The sequence below is a fragment of the Equus caballus genome, chromosome 18, assembly GCF_041296265.1.
Source record: "Equus caballus isolate H_3958 breed thoroughbred chromosome 18, TB-T2T, whole genome shotgun sequence".
Classification (NCBI taxonomy): domain Eukaryota; kingdom Metazoa; phylum Chordata; class Mammalia; order Perissodactyla; family Equidae; genus Equus; species Equus caballus.
In genome coordinates, this window is record NC_091701.1 from 29,868,006 (window position 1) to 29,884,104 (window position 16,099).

Genomic DNA, 16,099 nt, shown 5'->3' on the forward strand with positions numbered 1-16,099 from the left:
TTTTTTTTTGGAAGTTATAGTGACAAAGTTGTGAAATTGTATTACTAAAGTTAAGGACAAGTTTAAGTGTGCCTTTTGCCTTTCATTTGGATCAGTAAATGGTTAATCCTAACAAGCATGGGGGGAGGAAAAGAAATTAACTAAAGTAAGGCCCTCATGATACAATGACACTTGCTCTATGCTCTTACAGAGAAAAAACATGATGATAAAACAGCACAAAGTGGAGTGTTATGAATTTTATTAATGACTAGGAGACAGTGTGCAAAACATCAAAGGTCTGTGGAAAAGATTAATGACCCCGTGTGAGACTGTTTAATTACCTCCAGCTAATTAGATTCTTGACCAAATTTTTAATATCTGCATTCCTTCTACAGCCTAATTGAGATTCCACATTATTTATCAATCTTTCAAAAAGCCCTTAGTGGGCTGCTTTTTTAGTTTTTCCCTTTGCACTTTGACTCCGTTTATGGTCAATTATTAAATAAATAGCAAAGTAACTATTCCCCACAAATTGTATATGCGGAACACTTTATGCCTGTTTATTTTGACTAGGAGACTATCATTGGCATCTTTTATACATAATGAAGCACTCCAACTAATAAACTGACTAACTCCACTGTAAACAACTTGGATAATATTTTTGTTATCTGGGCTGTGCTCAGGAAATCCTCATGCGGTTTCTGTAAATTAGCCTTTGCAATAGTCAGTTAATCCTTATTTCAGTTTACCTTGGTCAGGACCCAAAGACCCATGGAATGTTCTCATACAAACTAGAGAGAACGACTTAATTCTTCTTTCCTTTTTTTCCCTTTTTTTTTTTTGGTAAATTTAGATTGTCTTTTAGTGCTCAGAAGTTCTTAATTGCTTGACATTTTGCATTAGCAAATATCAAGCAGGTCCTTCTGGAATGCTGGAAACAAATGCAGTTTGTTAGATATATATGTAATACACTATATATTGTATTTTGTATATGTTTATATCACATACCATTTGTGAAGGGGAAACATTTGATATAGCACCTCAAAGGAAGAAAACAGCACTGTTAGGGAAAACCCACCACTCATCCAGAAAATACTGATGACATGGATTGTCCTTTACACACATTGAGCTAAACAAGAAGTCCATACTCAGCAGGGGCCAGCTGAGTCATCTTTGTCTAAGCCACCACTTTTTCTGAAGGATATATATAAGCTTTTAAATTCAAGCATTTTAACAGGATAAATTCATTTGCATAGCAGACAAATATTTCTCTATCATCTATGTACTTATAGAACCAATGAAAGGAAAAGAAAAATTATGGCAATGCAAACACATTGATAATGTCAACCCAACACAACTCGTGAATCCAACAGTGATTCTATTGAGGGATTCCATGTCTGTTTCACCTCTGATTATAAAAACTGGAAAACACATATTGGGCTGTACAATATATAGCAAGTTCTCCACTATTAAAAATGATCATCTTCTCTCTGTTTCTTTCAAGAGATTTATGTTTGAGAGAAAAGAAAAAAATAAAAAAAATCATTGATTCATCCAACATTTATAAAGAGGATAATTTTCACTATTATTTCATAGGAGTTATAATTTCTCCATCATAACACATTTAAGTATGCCCAGAAGAGGCATTCACCATTTCTTTTGGTCACCCTCAGTGCTTGGTACAGTCCGTTATGCCCAGTGTTTCATTTATTCATACTGCTGCTCATCTTTAAAACAAAATAAAAATCTGACAAGATGATTTCTAAGGTTACTTCCACTTCTAAAGTTCTATGATTCCAAAAGATTCTTACATCTCTACAACTCAGTTACTTCCTTCAAGTGTAATATCAAGTTTCACGTTAATGGCCAGAGTCTAGAACCCCATAATAACTTTGCCTTAGGCTTGCCTTACACTCATCTCAAAGATTCACATTTAGGTTAGATTAAGCTTAATAATAAGAAGAAGAGCTCCATCTTTCTATGACATTTCATGGAAGTGAAAATGAAAACAGGGAGCCTGTTGTGCCTCCCTAGCGAGATAGAGCCCAACAACAGTGATAAGATTTAGGGAAGTCCAAGGAAGATTGAACACATGATGGAAATAGCAAAGGGCAGACATAATCTCCCACTGCACCTGAGAGAGCTGTAAGATCTGAGACTAGATCCAGACCAATGAGTCTCTGAACCCCAATACACCCCACCTGCAAGTCAGGGATACCTGGACTTCCATATAGACCCCTTTCCTCTGCAAAAGGTAAACAAGAACGGAGTAGAGAGCTTCTCAGCTGTTAATGTAGAAATGGCTATGGGAGAGACAAAATATTAGCATATCAGTCATTTACACCCTTATAAAACTGAAATTTCCAGCCTTTCTCCAGAGAAAGTTTCAGTGAGAGGAAGGCAGCTTGAGGAGATTGGACACCTAGATTCAAAACATGGGAAGGAGAATAAGAGATAAAGTACAGGAAGTGCCAAAGTAAACCTTGATTTCTTCTTTATCACGTTGACTAAGACTCACCCAAGGACTATCTCGCAGCAGTGTCTGGGATCCTGTCATGGCAGAGGAAAGGGCTATAATTGTACCGTGCCTCGGGCAACTCCCTTTGTTTGTAACACACTGATCAGATGATCTAGTCAGGACCTTCCAGAAGGTTTTAGACCAACAGAGAAACCTCAGAACAGCCACGTCTTCCTAATTCTGGCTTCAGTTAATAGCATTCATTCACTCTCTTAGTCCACATCTTCACTCATTTACTCATTGTTTTAAACAAGCGTGTTGTGAGGGCTAACTATGTAGGTGAGAGCATATGATGATTAATCAATGATGGGTTCCTGTTTTCCAGGAGTTTGCAATTTAGTACGCTCTTATGTATTATCTGTAAATGTGAACAAACCTAGGGTCAGTCTACTACAAATCTAGATCCAAAAGAAATGTGAGTGCTCACTTTCTTTTCACAAAAGTCACAGAAATTCTTATTCTTTTTGTCACTGTATTCACATTCAATTGCTTTTACCATTGAGATTCCTATATTTTATCAATCAAGGCAAAAGGCACTCAGCCAGCAACAAAACTCAGATAATTTTGACATGACACTGAGGATAAGGGTCCTTCTTCCTCAATCCTACATCCACATGGAAAAAACCTATGGAGGACTTAATGACTGGATCAGAGAAATCATCAAAGCCAACTTCCATATAATTATGGGAATCCATTTTATGGCATCTTTCATAGGTTTTCCTTTTGGAGCATCACTGCCCAGGAGTCAAGCCACTTCAAGTTACATTTTAACACATCGTTAGTTGTAATGCTGCCATTCATGCTTATTTACTGTGCAGCAATTATTTAAGCAAACACTCTAAATTTCTCCATATAATTGTTATAATTATAAATTCTTATAATTATGTACTCAAAACTGAAGGACAATCTGGGAATAATTTCTCACCATTAGTTTCCTAGCTGCCATGCTTTTGCTCCATATGAAATCACTCAACAATTTGTTGGAAATACCAATAGATTTTGGTGAGAATTAGGTTGAAACTCTTAGAAAGAAGATTTTTTTTCTACCATTTCATGCAAATTATAAAAGATAAACTTATCAATGAAGCCATCTAAATATGGAATTTCAGGGAAATAAGTACTCTTATACCCTTTGCTATAAATAGTGTATAGAGTAATTACTTAATAGAAAATAAGAGCCTGAAATTTTTCAAGTCTTTTGGTGCAATATTTCCCATTGATAAAATCCAGTAAGAAGAAGAAGAGAAAAAGCACAGATATTCAAACTGATATCAAAATTATAAAAATGTTTATTTCTAAAAAGTGCAACAGTCTATTAAGTTAAAAGAAAATATTATGAAATGATTACATAATTATTAGAAATTATTCTAGTTACCATTATAAGTAAAACAAAAAATTCATACAAGCTTATAGGTAACCATAATTCCATTTGTTAAAAATACACATAGAATATAAACACCTAAAAATCTATATATTTTGCTTATTTTTTTGGGAAAAAAGTTTCAAAAGGTCATGTATAAAATAAATCTGCTTCTTTAAAAATACTTAAATGTCATGCTATTCTGTTATGTACTTTCAACTCATGGGCAAAATCTGCAAAACTATACAAGCTATTAACATCTATTAGTTCTGGAAATAAAATGTTTAGGAATAGTTATTTTTTCAGCATAAGGTTTTTGTGATGTTTGGCCTGTTTACGATAAATACCTATTTTGTATCCATAAAAATACACATTTGTGCATAGAAAAATTAAAACACGTAGACATAAGATAGGAAAGACAGAGCAATAAAATGGTATAAAGGAGTTCTTTGTGGGTCGCACTATTTTTTTGTATTTTTCAAACTATCTAACACAACCATATATTATTTTATAATTACAAAAACTTAAAATAAATTTTAATTAGGATGAAATTATCCAAATAAACATGCCAAATGGATTTATGAATTAAAATCTAACTTCAGATAAAATGCAAAAGAACCTTCTAGTAATAAAGCACATATCCACTAATATCTGAAGTATAACACTAACATGAAAAATGTTTTTCTGATACTGTTATATATTACTTTTGAAGATTTCATACCATTAAGTTTTGCACTACTAAACTAAAACGTCAATCAAATCTGGAAAGATGTGCTTCTGGATATATGAAGCAATCAGACAATTTTAGATCTTTCTCTTTCAATACTTGCTAGAACTGACATCACATTGAATGTAAACTATTCCTAAAATATAAAGTGTTCGATTAATTTTAAACTGCTCTAGATCATGCCTGTTCAATTTATCAATTGTTCCAGTCCTTTCCCTTAAATGTATACAAAACAATAAAATGCACCCTTTGCAGCAAAGCAGATATTCAGTTTAGATCACTGATATCGTTGACATTACTATTTAAAGGATTCAAAAGGAAGATATACATGTGCACGGGAGTGTGTATTATGCCAGGTTTTCACTGATTATTACATTACACCAAACAAATCTTCAATTCTGTAAATAGAAGGAACACTAAACCTTAATCAATAAATTTGATAAAATGCATGTCAGTTATTTTGTACTATTTGCTCTCCAGTTTGGATAATTGCTGCTACCTGTAGCCTAAACCATTAACCTCTCAACCTCAGTAAATTGAGATTCCCTAGCAAAAACCCACATTACCAAAAGGAAGCCACATTTCCAACAGGAGAGAGAGAGCAGTTTCTTAATCAAGAGTCTGTACCACACTGCATTTGAGAGTTCATGAAAAAAATGTGTTGGCGTTTTGTATTTTCTTTCAAAAACAGCTTCTTATAAGCTCCTAAATGGGCTGTCCTTATCCCCAGCCATGAAAAACAGCAGCGTTTCCAACTTTTCACCTTTCAACCAATGTGTCCCTGTAGTATTCACAGTGCTAATGAAAGGGATTCTTGACAATGTCACCATGGACCACCCCAGAAGTGGAGTCCTGCCAATGTAAACCATTATTACAGTACTGACCGCTCATCTCGTGCTGTGAGGTCATTCAGAAACTTCCCCTGCTTCCCACTGCTCACACTGTCTCTGAAGAGTGACATCCTCCCTTGAACCACAGACATTGAGGCAAGGCTGCTGCTACTGATTCTCATCCAGATCGCTATGGACAACATCCACACTTTGATGCTACTGAATGGACTGTCTTTCTTTGGAGGGAGAATCAAAGAACATTCAAAGGAAAAACAACTTGGTGATGACAAAGAAATGTCTACAAACCGATGCAGTCTGTGCTTTGGAATTTTCCTCACATCCTGAGCTTACAACAAGCAATGAAGCTCCTTGAGCATAATTATTTAATAATAAAAAGCACCAAATAATATAAGAGCTATGTTTTTGCCAGAATCACATTTAACTTCTGGGCATGAAAATGATTTGGGTGCAAATTTCGTCTACAGTTACTGACGTGGGAGGATTTAAATAATATGAATTATGGGACATGGTGCCTATTAGTCTCTATTAAATAACAGTGACCTGTCACACACAATTTGTGTGGAGTGCACAGAAAGTTTGAGAAATTGCTATGCAAGGATAAGGGAACATGGATAAACATTTGGTGTTGCTGAGAAACAATTCGTCTAATCATTTTTTCCCTAAAATAACTACCAAGTGTCAGACATTTTCATGCACATGCCCATACCAAGCTAGGTTGCCCTTATGGAGTCAGGGAAAAACGCACTCTTAGTCTGTAATAAAACTGCCTTCCCCCTGTGCCAGATTGAAGAACTTAACCTTCTATGTTCCCACCTTGTACCTTTGCCTTTTAATTTCTTTGCCTAGTTGATAGTGCAATGCCAAGGATGAAGGATTGTCTACTTTACTCACTTACCAGGAGATCAACTCGATTTAGGCTCAGCAGTCCCTATTTTCCATTCATATTCGATAACCACTATGGCCTTGAATGGAAAGATTCACTTAAGGATATATCATCAAGAGAAGAAAAATATTTTGTCTTTGCCTTCATGGGGATAAATCACTGTGTAGACAAAGAGGCAAATGTAAAAAGATAAATAAAATGTGATGGGAAGGGTGTTGATATAAATTATGAATAATTCTTTCTGCCTATAATTAAAGAAAAATTCACAGGGGAGTTGATGCATAAAAAGGGTTTTAATGGATAATTAGGAGTTTTCCAATGGAGCAAGTGGAAGGTGAGTGTTTCAGTGTGGAAGGATGGACGACAGCACATGCTAGTGTGCAAAGCCAAAGAGAGAAATCCCAGCAGGCTCGGATGCAGTGATGTACAGGAAAATGTTTAATAATTGACTCTTTGGAAACAAAAAACATGATATCTGTGAGTGCAGAGTTGGGAAAAGACTCACACCATTCTCCGTTGTGAGCCAGTATGAGCCAGCTTCAGCACACCACTGTAACTGGGCAATATGGTAGATCCCCCATCCTCTTATACTGAAGATATAAACATAATTGAACATTTATGAAAAGACTTACTTTCACCAAGTAGTAATTCTAAACTTTTAGCTTGTGGTGGGTTCTCTTTTTGGCAGTAGGGAGCCTCCTTCAATCATCACAGTGTGTTTTGTCACTTTTCCTATTATATTTATGCTTGTATTTATGATATTACAGCTTTGCTCTGGGCTGAATATAATCAAGCTTGTTAAAATATTATGTAAAGTAAGAGTCACTAGGACCTTTACTGAAGTCAAAAGATTACAATGCGTGACTAAAAGACAGATATTTCTGACAGCTGCTGCAAGGCCAAGGTCTTATTTCCTGGTTCAGGACTGTGGTTAAAATGGTCAAAGTATCCTGAATATTAAACCTCTGATAAGTGGAGTTATAATATATGGATAGAAATATCATACACAAGTAGGTTATTTGCTGGTTTAAGATAAAACATATTGGTTCTTTCATGTTAGAAAAAAGCAAAAGCAACAACAAAAAAGTCTGTAATTATTTTATTAATAGAAAAAAATGCTAGTAAATAATGCTGACTTGTTTAAGTAAATTGCTCATCTCGTTAATACAGGAGCCCCAAGCCAAATCTTTACAGTGTGTAGTAGGTCATATAAATGAATGCAACAGGGCCAAGTGAAGTCCAGCAGAAATAAAATAGACTACCAGGGACTGCGATGGACTGGAGAGGCAGCGGCTACCCCTCAGGCATTGTTGTCACAGAAGAGAGGCCCCTTTAAGAAGAACAGGGATTTCATGTTAAAATTTTCTGATTCTTCAAGGTTGGCAAGTAATTCATTTAAACACACTGTGAGGGCCAAACAAAACACATCAGAGGGTAGGATTGTGCCTGTTGGCCACCAACCTGAGACCTTTGCTTTCATTCACTCTAAACAGTGCAATGTGGTTTGTATTATGCGGTATTGGCAGACAGGTAGTATGTGGGGCTAACGTGCTTGGATTTATTTTACTTATTAATTACTTTATATCCTGCCTTGTTCCCAGATGTATTTGAGATAATTATTTTAAGAATCATACAATAATATAATGAAGTAATTGAGGTGAAGAGAGAAAGGACTCAAACCATAAGAAGAGTCCTAGGAAAAGGTAATATAAAGAAACAAAGAACAGAGTGAAACAGAATTATTTAAGATGAGATAACAACGCTTCATTGAGCTTCATAGCAGCCAAAGCAAAGAGCGAAAAAAAAATCTCAGAAAATGTATTTACATCATGTGTAAGGTAAAATATGCTAGATCATCAAGAGAAACACAGCTTTACAAGGACTGAGGTCAGAGAAAATGTCTGCCAAAGGTCTCTATATTTTCCAGCAATGAGAGAACTTATCTCCTCACATAAATGGTCTGGTTGCCTCATCTCCAGTAATTGATGGCAGTGAATCACAGACTGTACTAGAAGCATAATATTAACACCCTATTTTCAGGGTTCTTTGTCAAAGAAAACTGCCTCTTCTTTCCTGCCTGTACAGATACCCAAACAGAGGAAACTAACCCTATCCCCACCAATGGATTCACTCATCCCTAATATTAGTAAACACTGTGGCCAAAATTTTAGTTAAAATCAAGACGGCTCTCAAAATTAAATTCCATTTGGTATTCATTAAACACCCACAATATGTTAAATATGCTGCTAGGTGTTTGGTAATTTACAAAGATGAATAAAAAAGAAAAAAATTGACTTGTTCTTAATGAACTTTTTTCTTTTAGAAAAGGAAACAGTTTTTCAAATAATTATAAGATGATGTGGTAAGTCATGTTAAAAATATGCACAAAGCTCAGATGTAACAGAGAGAAGAACATGATTATTTCTCTCGTGGAGGTAAGAGAAAAGGCTCCCAAGAGTAAATATAGAAAATCCCTCAAGATCATTTTGAATGATTAGAAATTTGCAGGTGTCTTTGGCAAGGGTAAGGGGCTTCTTGAGAAATGCAAAAATACTTTATCTCTAGCCCAGAGAGACTTTCTGTCAGTCTCTTTCACCATTTCCTTCTCAATTATACTCACATCACTGCTTTAAACAATACATTCTGGTCCCTCCCTTTTATTATTCCCATTACCTCCATATGACTCACTCCTTTTTAGTAATTCTATTCATTCCATCTAGTTACATCCCTCTAGCATACATATAGTTCCAAGAAAATTGGTATTTCCTATTCTGGTTTCCATACCCTATCCACTATGGTTTCAAGCTACATGGCATATATGGCAGCTATACTCACTCTGGTATTGATCATTACCTTGGAAACTCAGACCAGTTGTAACTATCAATTCACTGGTCCCTCTTTGGTCAGATTTCCTGGCCATTTTGACCAGATTTACTTATTCTCCTCTGTTTTCTTCTTCCATCTTTACTCTGGGAATTTTCTTCCCTCATGGATTATGCCATCCCTTCTTTATGGCTAAGAGACTCTCTTTACTCCCTTTAAAAGACCATAACTTTCATGAAAAATTCCATTACTTCTTTGCAAATCCATCTACTTGCCCAGTGTGATGGACATTACTCCTTTTTAGGAAAAATTACATTAGTTTCTCAGAGTGTTATAGTTCAACCAAACTATGATTTTCCAAAATAGTAATGATTGCAATCATTCTATCTATTGCTTTAATATGACTGGTCTTCCCACTTTTACCTCTGTGGCATAAACTCTGCTTATGGAAGAAAACACTCTTAGGAGGATAAGAAATTTTAAACACAGCCCTCAATTGCATTTTAACTTCACATCCTAAGAAAAAGAAAATATTATTTTTTTCTTTTTTTTGGTGAGGAAGAGTGGCCCTGAGCTAACATCTGTGACCGTCTTCCTCTATTTTATATGTGGGAAGCCATCACAGCATGGCTTGATGAGTGGCATAGGTCCAAGCCCAAGATCTGAACCCACAAACCTGGGCTGAAGAAGCAGGGTACACAAAACTTTAATCACTTGGCCAGGGACAGCCCCAGAAAGTAGATTTAGAAAAGAGTATCAGAGAGATTTCTATGATTATATACATATATAAGATTCTTTGTATGTGCATATTGAAATCCAGGGAGGAGAAAAAGAATCAAAAGAGAACAGAAGACAAGCATTGGCAGACCAGACGGACAAGTAAATTCGAAGTCTCATAAAAGTCCATCAATGTTGAAAAGAAAATTAAAAGGTGACCTGAAAGGCACAGGTTCAGTCCTATAACCTCCATTTTGGGGTATCAAGGTGTTTTGCACTCTAAAATTTGGCTATGAGCTCTGCTCTCAGTAAGAGGAACAAGCCCTCACAGGAAGATGTTTTAGACATAAAGGGGCAAAACCTCTGAGGAGCTGGTGTATTTCAATGGTGTCAGATCAGGGGTCTAAAGTTCACAGCAGTATCTTCTCTCAAAACAGAAATTTACATAGAAGCAGCTTGCTCTCATGAATAATGGTATATATTTAAGTTATCAATTTTTGCATCTCTTCATTTGGATTTGTTTCTGGCTATCTATCCATTAGAGCCCTAAATAACTTTCCCCTAAAAAAAGTTTCCAAAAAGGAGAAAGGTTGTTAGAAGCATCAAGAGGGTAATGGGCAATTTCTCCTACCTCAGAGGAAGCGATCAGGGGAGGGAGATTCAAGCAGTCAGGAGCGGCGGGGGAAGACAAGACCCTTAAATTAAAGAGGAAGAAGATTCTTCATCAAGTGATAGATAATAAAACAGTGCAGAATGTGAAGGAATGCAAGCAACAGTTAAAGAATCCAGCACACTTCAGCAGTTATTTCACTTTCCCTAAGCCCATGTCAGGCATGTCCGTGTGGAGCAAACACCCAGCAGGAGCCACAATGGTTGAGATAACAAACACCTATTCCCCATGGATGTTCGAGGATTAGCCCCAGATCCTCCATTTGTACCATGTTGGTGAGGAAGTAACTAGCTCAGTGCTGTTGCTCCAACAATTTCAAAAAGTGGGTGAGGAATAGGAAAAAATGCCGAGTCAGAGTTAGGAGAGGACTGTAGGAGAGGACCAGGTTTTATGGACCTGGGACTTTGCATTTATTTTTTAAAAATTGGTTAAAAATAAACCCATTAATTTAGGTCTCTAAGAACATCTTGGGTCTTTACTTAATAACAGAGTTGGCAAAGCTGCAGTGAGAGAAATAAAAAGAAACAAACTTCGTTTTTCTTTTAACATGCAATTATTGCCCTACTAAATGTAAATTTAATACCTATTTGAGACATGTAATTTAAATTGTGACCGAAAATATTACAAGCATGCTATTTCTAATTAAATCAGGTGGCCTTATTTTAATGAAGGGAGAATTTGGCGGTGATAGCAACGGCAGTAATAAGCCAATGACTTGCTTTTCACCGTCAACATATCATTAGCATTTGGATCCCAGAAAAAGAGTACTTATTTTTTTAAAAACTTTTAAAATTAAAGACTAGGTATATATAACGTAGTCCACTCCCAGTTTCTTTCTATTTTTTTTAAGTGCTATTTGAAATAGACATAGACTAAACAAATTAAAACGTGCAAAAACACACCTGGTCCTTATCTGACCAACAGCTAAACCTTGGTACAAGAACTGCGTAAACTTATCAGCTGCTTCCTTTGCTCGGTTGGTTGTCTTCTGGGTTTATTTTTTAAGACTTGGGGTATGCATGGTCACCACTTAAACGTTTAAGACTTTGTTCAACTTTATGAAATAAAATATAAATTGTTTACTGAATCAGGGTATAAAGAGGAGAGTTAAATTCTCTTTGATTTCTAGACAGAAATTTCAAGCAACAGTTCCTAGCAAACATGTGGGGAACCCACTGGAAATATCGTAAGGTAAATTACTAATGGCAGATGCTGGCATGTCTGGACGTTGTTTATGCTGAAGAGCCCTGCATTCTTTATGTTGTGAAATTATTCTGTTGTAACCGTTTTCAGATTCGTTTAGTTTGGCATCGTATTCTCCTCTCCAAAGGTGTCTGCATTTATGTGACTACAGAAAATATTTACTTTACTAAAGGGCAGCTTAACCTTTGTTTAAATTTGAGGTGAGCTAAAGGTCACTGTAATTATTTGCTGTATTATTTGTGTCAGATTTGAATTACTATGAATACAGCACATGCATTGCCCTTTATTATGAAATAAACTAAAAGAAACTCAACTTCTGCATCCAGCCAGCATATTTTATGGAACCAATCAGTGTTGCAGAACAGTTTCAAGGTTCTCTCTTGGACTGTGATTGACTGAAAGTGCTTGAGGTTAAGGTCCTTTCCCAGAGGGAGGGAAGGAGGCGATTTAACATGGCAGCTCCCTTTTCCCCCTCCCCTGGCCATGTTTTTGATGGCTAGCAGCCAGGATATGGACAGAGTGGGGTTCAAGGCTATTAGTGAAACACTGCAAACAGTCACATTGGAAAAAATATGTAGACAGGGGACTAGAAGGGTGGAACTGCTGAGCAGAGGATGATTTCAGAACAGATACAAAGGAATCCTCAGGTTTTCGCGAAGGGAAAAATTCAAAGTTAATACATGAATATTGGAAAACAAAAGTCAGTGGAAAATACGGAGAAAATGATGGAAAAGTTTTGAACTCAAATACATTAGGGCATAAAAGCAGATGAGACTTCATTCTTGGTCATTACCCTTCAATTATGGAGAGAAAATGATGTAACATAACGTGTTGACCCCACCTTTAAACATACACACACATGTCAACCAAGGATATTTGTGCATGATTCTGGTGACAAAGAAATATCAAGGTTCAATTAGAAACTGAACTATACTAATGACGTGGGGTTAGTTTACTTGGGCGGATGCATGATCTGATGGAAATGGGTAGCATATTCAATATAGTGAAAACAATGGGATTTATACCTCCAAATTAATCGGACGCTGCAGGTGAAGAGTAGTCTTCTTTTCCTATTGTACCCCTTCTGTTATGTTGTGTGTATTTAGAAGACTAATACATTTATACTACATAAGAAGTGCCTGGCAGATAGTAAGAGTTCGATAAATATTAGCTCTTATTTATTGTCACTATCACTATCATTATCTTTGTTACTCAAATATTTAAGACTAACATGCATACCTATAGCAAATGCAGACTTTCGGCACTAGCTAAAGTGAAGTCAACTGCATAGCTCTACGGCAACGGAATTCAGTATGGATAAGACATGGTAAAAAGTCTCATTCAGGACATGGAGAGAACATGTCTGCATAATTAACAGAATGGTCACAAAAATGGAGACAATGTGGTCGGAGCAGGAAGGAAAAATTCCAAATATCATTCAAACGCTTCTCTAAATGCTAGTGATAATGATAATGATTATGGCCCGTGAGCTAGCTAGGATTTTATTTCAGTTCCAGGATAGATATTTGATATTCAGGTATGGCCAAAATGTCTTCCTTTTAGATTCTTCATCCACTACTCTTTGCCACAATAAATACATTCTTTCAAACTAAACTGTCATTAATAGTTCAAATTTTTCTTTCTCTGCTTTAGTTCCCCAAATCCCCCCAGTACATAGTTGTATATCTTAGTTGCAGGTCCTTCTAGTTGTGGCATGTGGGATGCCACCTCAACGTGGCCTGATGAGCAGTGCTATGTCCACGCCCAGGATCTGAACCGGAGAAACCCTGGGCTCCTGAAGCCGAGCACGTGAACTTAACCACTCGGCCATGGGGACAGCCCCTTCAAATGGTTTTTAAAGCAACTTTTTTGAATTTTTTTAGACACAGTAATTTACATATCATAATGTTCACCCATTCTAAGTGTATTGTTCAATGATTTCTAGTAAATTCACAGAGCTACACAGCCATTCCCTCAATCCAAAACTTTTAATGGCTTTATTGAGATACAATACACCTACTACATAATTCACACACAAATTTTACAATCCAATGGTTTTTAGTACATTCACAGAAAGAGTTGAGCAACTATCACCACAAAACATTTAGAACGTTGTCATCATTTCAAAAAGAAACCCTGTATCAACAGCAGTTACTCCCCGTATCTCCCAAATTCCCCTCCCTCTATGCCTAGGCATCTACTAATCTACTTTCTGTCTCTATAGATTTGACAATCAGAGGCGTTTCATACAGAGAGAATCATACAATATTTGGTCTTTTGTGATCGGCTTCTTTCATTTAGTGTGTTTTCAGGGTTCATCTATGTTGTAGCATTTTATCAGTACTCCATTCCTTTTTATTACCAAGTAATAGTCCATTGTAGTCATAGATGACATTTTGTTTATCCGTTCATCAGTTAGTGAACATTTGGGTGGTTGTCACTTTTGGCTATTAAGATCCTGTGGCTATGAACATTCAAGTGTAATATTTTGTGTGAATGTAAGCTTTCATTTTTCTTGTATAGATACCTAGGAGGAGAACTGCTCAGTCATAAGGCAGATGCATTTTTAATTATAAGAAACTGCCAACTTGTATTCCAAAGCATGTACACCATTTTATATTCTCATCAGCAGTATATGAGGTTTTCAATTTCTCCTTGTCAATTCTCCTTATTTTTTTCAATCCTTGTTTTGTAAAAGCCATTCCAGTGAGTGTGAAGCAGTATCTCATTGTGGTTTTGATTTGTGTTTCCTTAATGACTAATGACATTGAGCATCTTTTTACGTGTTTATTTGCCATATGTATATTTTCTTTGGAGAAATGTATTCAAATACTTTGTCTATTTTAAAATTGGATTGTTTGTCTTTTTCCTGTTGAGTTTATATATTTTAGATACTAGACACTTATCAGATACATGATTTGCAAATATTCTCTCTCATTCTGGGGTATATTCCACTTTCTCTTAGTGTCCTTTGATGCATAATAGTTTTAAATTCTGAAGAAACCCAGTTTATCTACTTTTCTTTTGTTGATTGTGCCTCTAATGTCATAGCTAAAGATATCAGTGCCTAATCCAAGGTTATGAAAACTTATACCTACGTTTCCTTCTAAAGTTATATACTCTTAATTATAGCCTTTTAGGTCTATGTTTGATTTTGGGTTAATTTTTATATGCTGTGAGCAAGGGGGTCCAACTTGATTCTTTGGTATATTGATAACCATTAGTCCCAGCATCATTTGCTGAAAATGTTATCCCCTTCCACTCCCCACCTCAACACACACATTGAATTTTCTTGGCATCTTTGTTGAAAATTAATTGAATATAGATGTAACAGCTTATTTCTGGACTTTCAATTTTGTGCCGTTGATACGTCTCTCTTTATGATTCTACACGAATGTTTTGATAACCATAGTTTCTAGTAAGTTTTGAAATTGGTAAGTGGGAATCCTCCGACATTGTTCCTCTTTTTCAACATTGTTTTGACCAGGCTGAGTACATTGAATTTCCACGTGAATTTTGAGAACAGATTATCAATTTGTGAAAAAAATGAAAGCTGGGATTTTGTAGGGATTGTGTTGAGTTTTTAGATCAACTTGGGTGTATTGCCATCTTGTCAACATTAACTTTTCCAATCCATGAACATGAGATGTGTTTCAATTTATTTAGTCTTTAATTTCCTTCTTCAGTTGTAGTTTTCAGAGTGCAGTCATGCATCGCTTAACGACAGGGGTATGTTCTGAGAAATGCGTCATTGGGCGATTTCGTCGTTGTGTGAACATCATACAGTGTATTTACACAAACCTAGATGGTATAACCTGCTACACATCTCGACTGTATGGTACTAATCTTATTGGACCACTGTCATATATGTGATCCGTCCTTGATCGAAACATCATTATGCAGCACGTGACTGCATAAGTGTTGTACTTCTTTTGCAGAATATAAGGTTATATTCATTGCTAATTTTTTTTTCTTTTTGATGTTGTTGTAAATGAATTTGTTTCCTTAATTTTATCTTTGGATTTTCCATTGCTAGTATATGAAATTAAATTTTGTATGTTGATCTTGTACTCTACAATCTGGCTGAATATGTTTATTAGTTTTAATAATTTGTTAATGGATTTCTTAGGATTTTCTATTTACAAGATCATGTCTCATGCAAACAGAAATAGTTTTACTTCTTCCTTTCCCATCTGGATGCTTTTTCTGCATTGTATTGCCTAATTGGCTTGACTAAAACCACTAGTACGGTATTAAATAGGAGTGGTGAGAGTGGACATCCTTGTTTGTTTCTTATCTCAGGGGCAAAGTGTTCAGTCTTTCATGATCAATTATGATGTTAGATGTTGGTTTTTTGTAGATACCCTT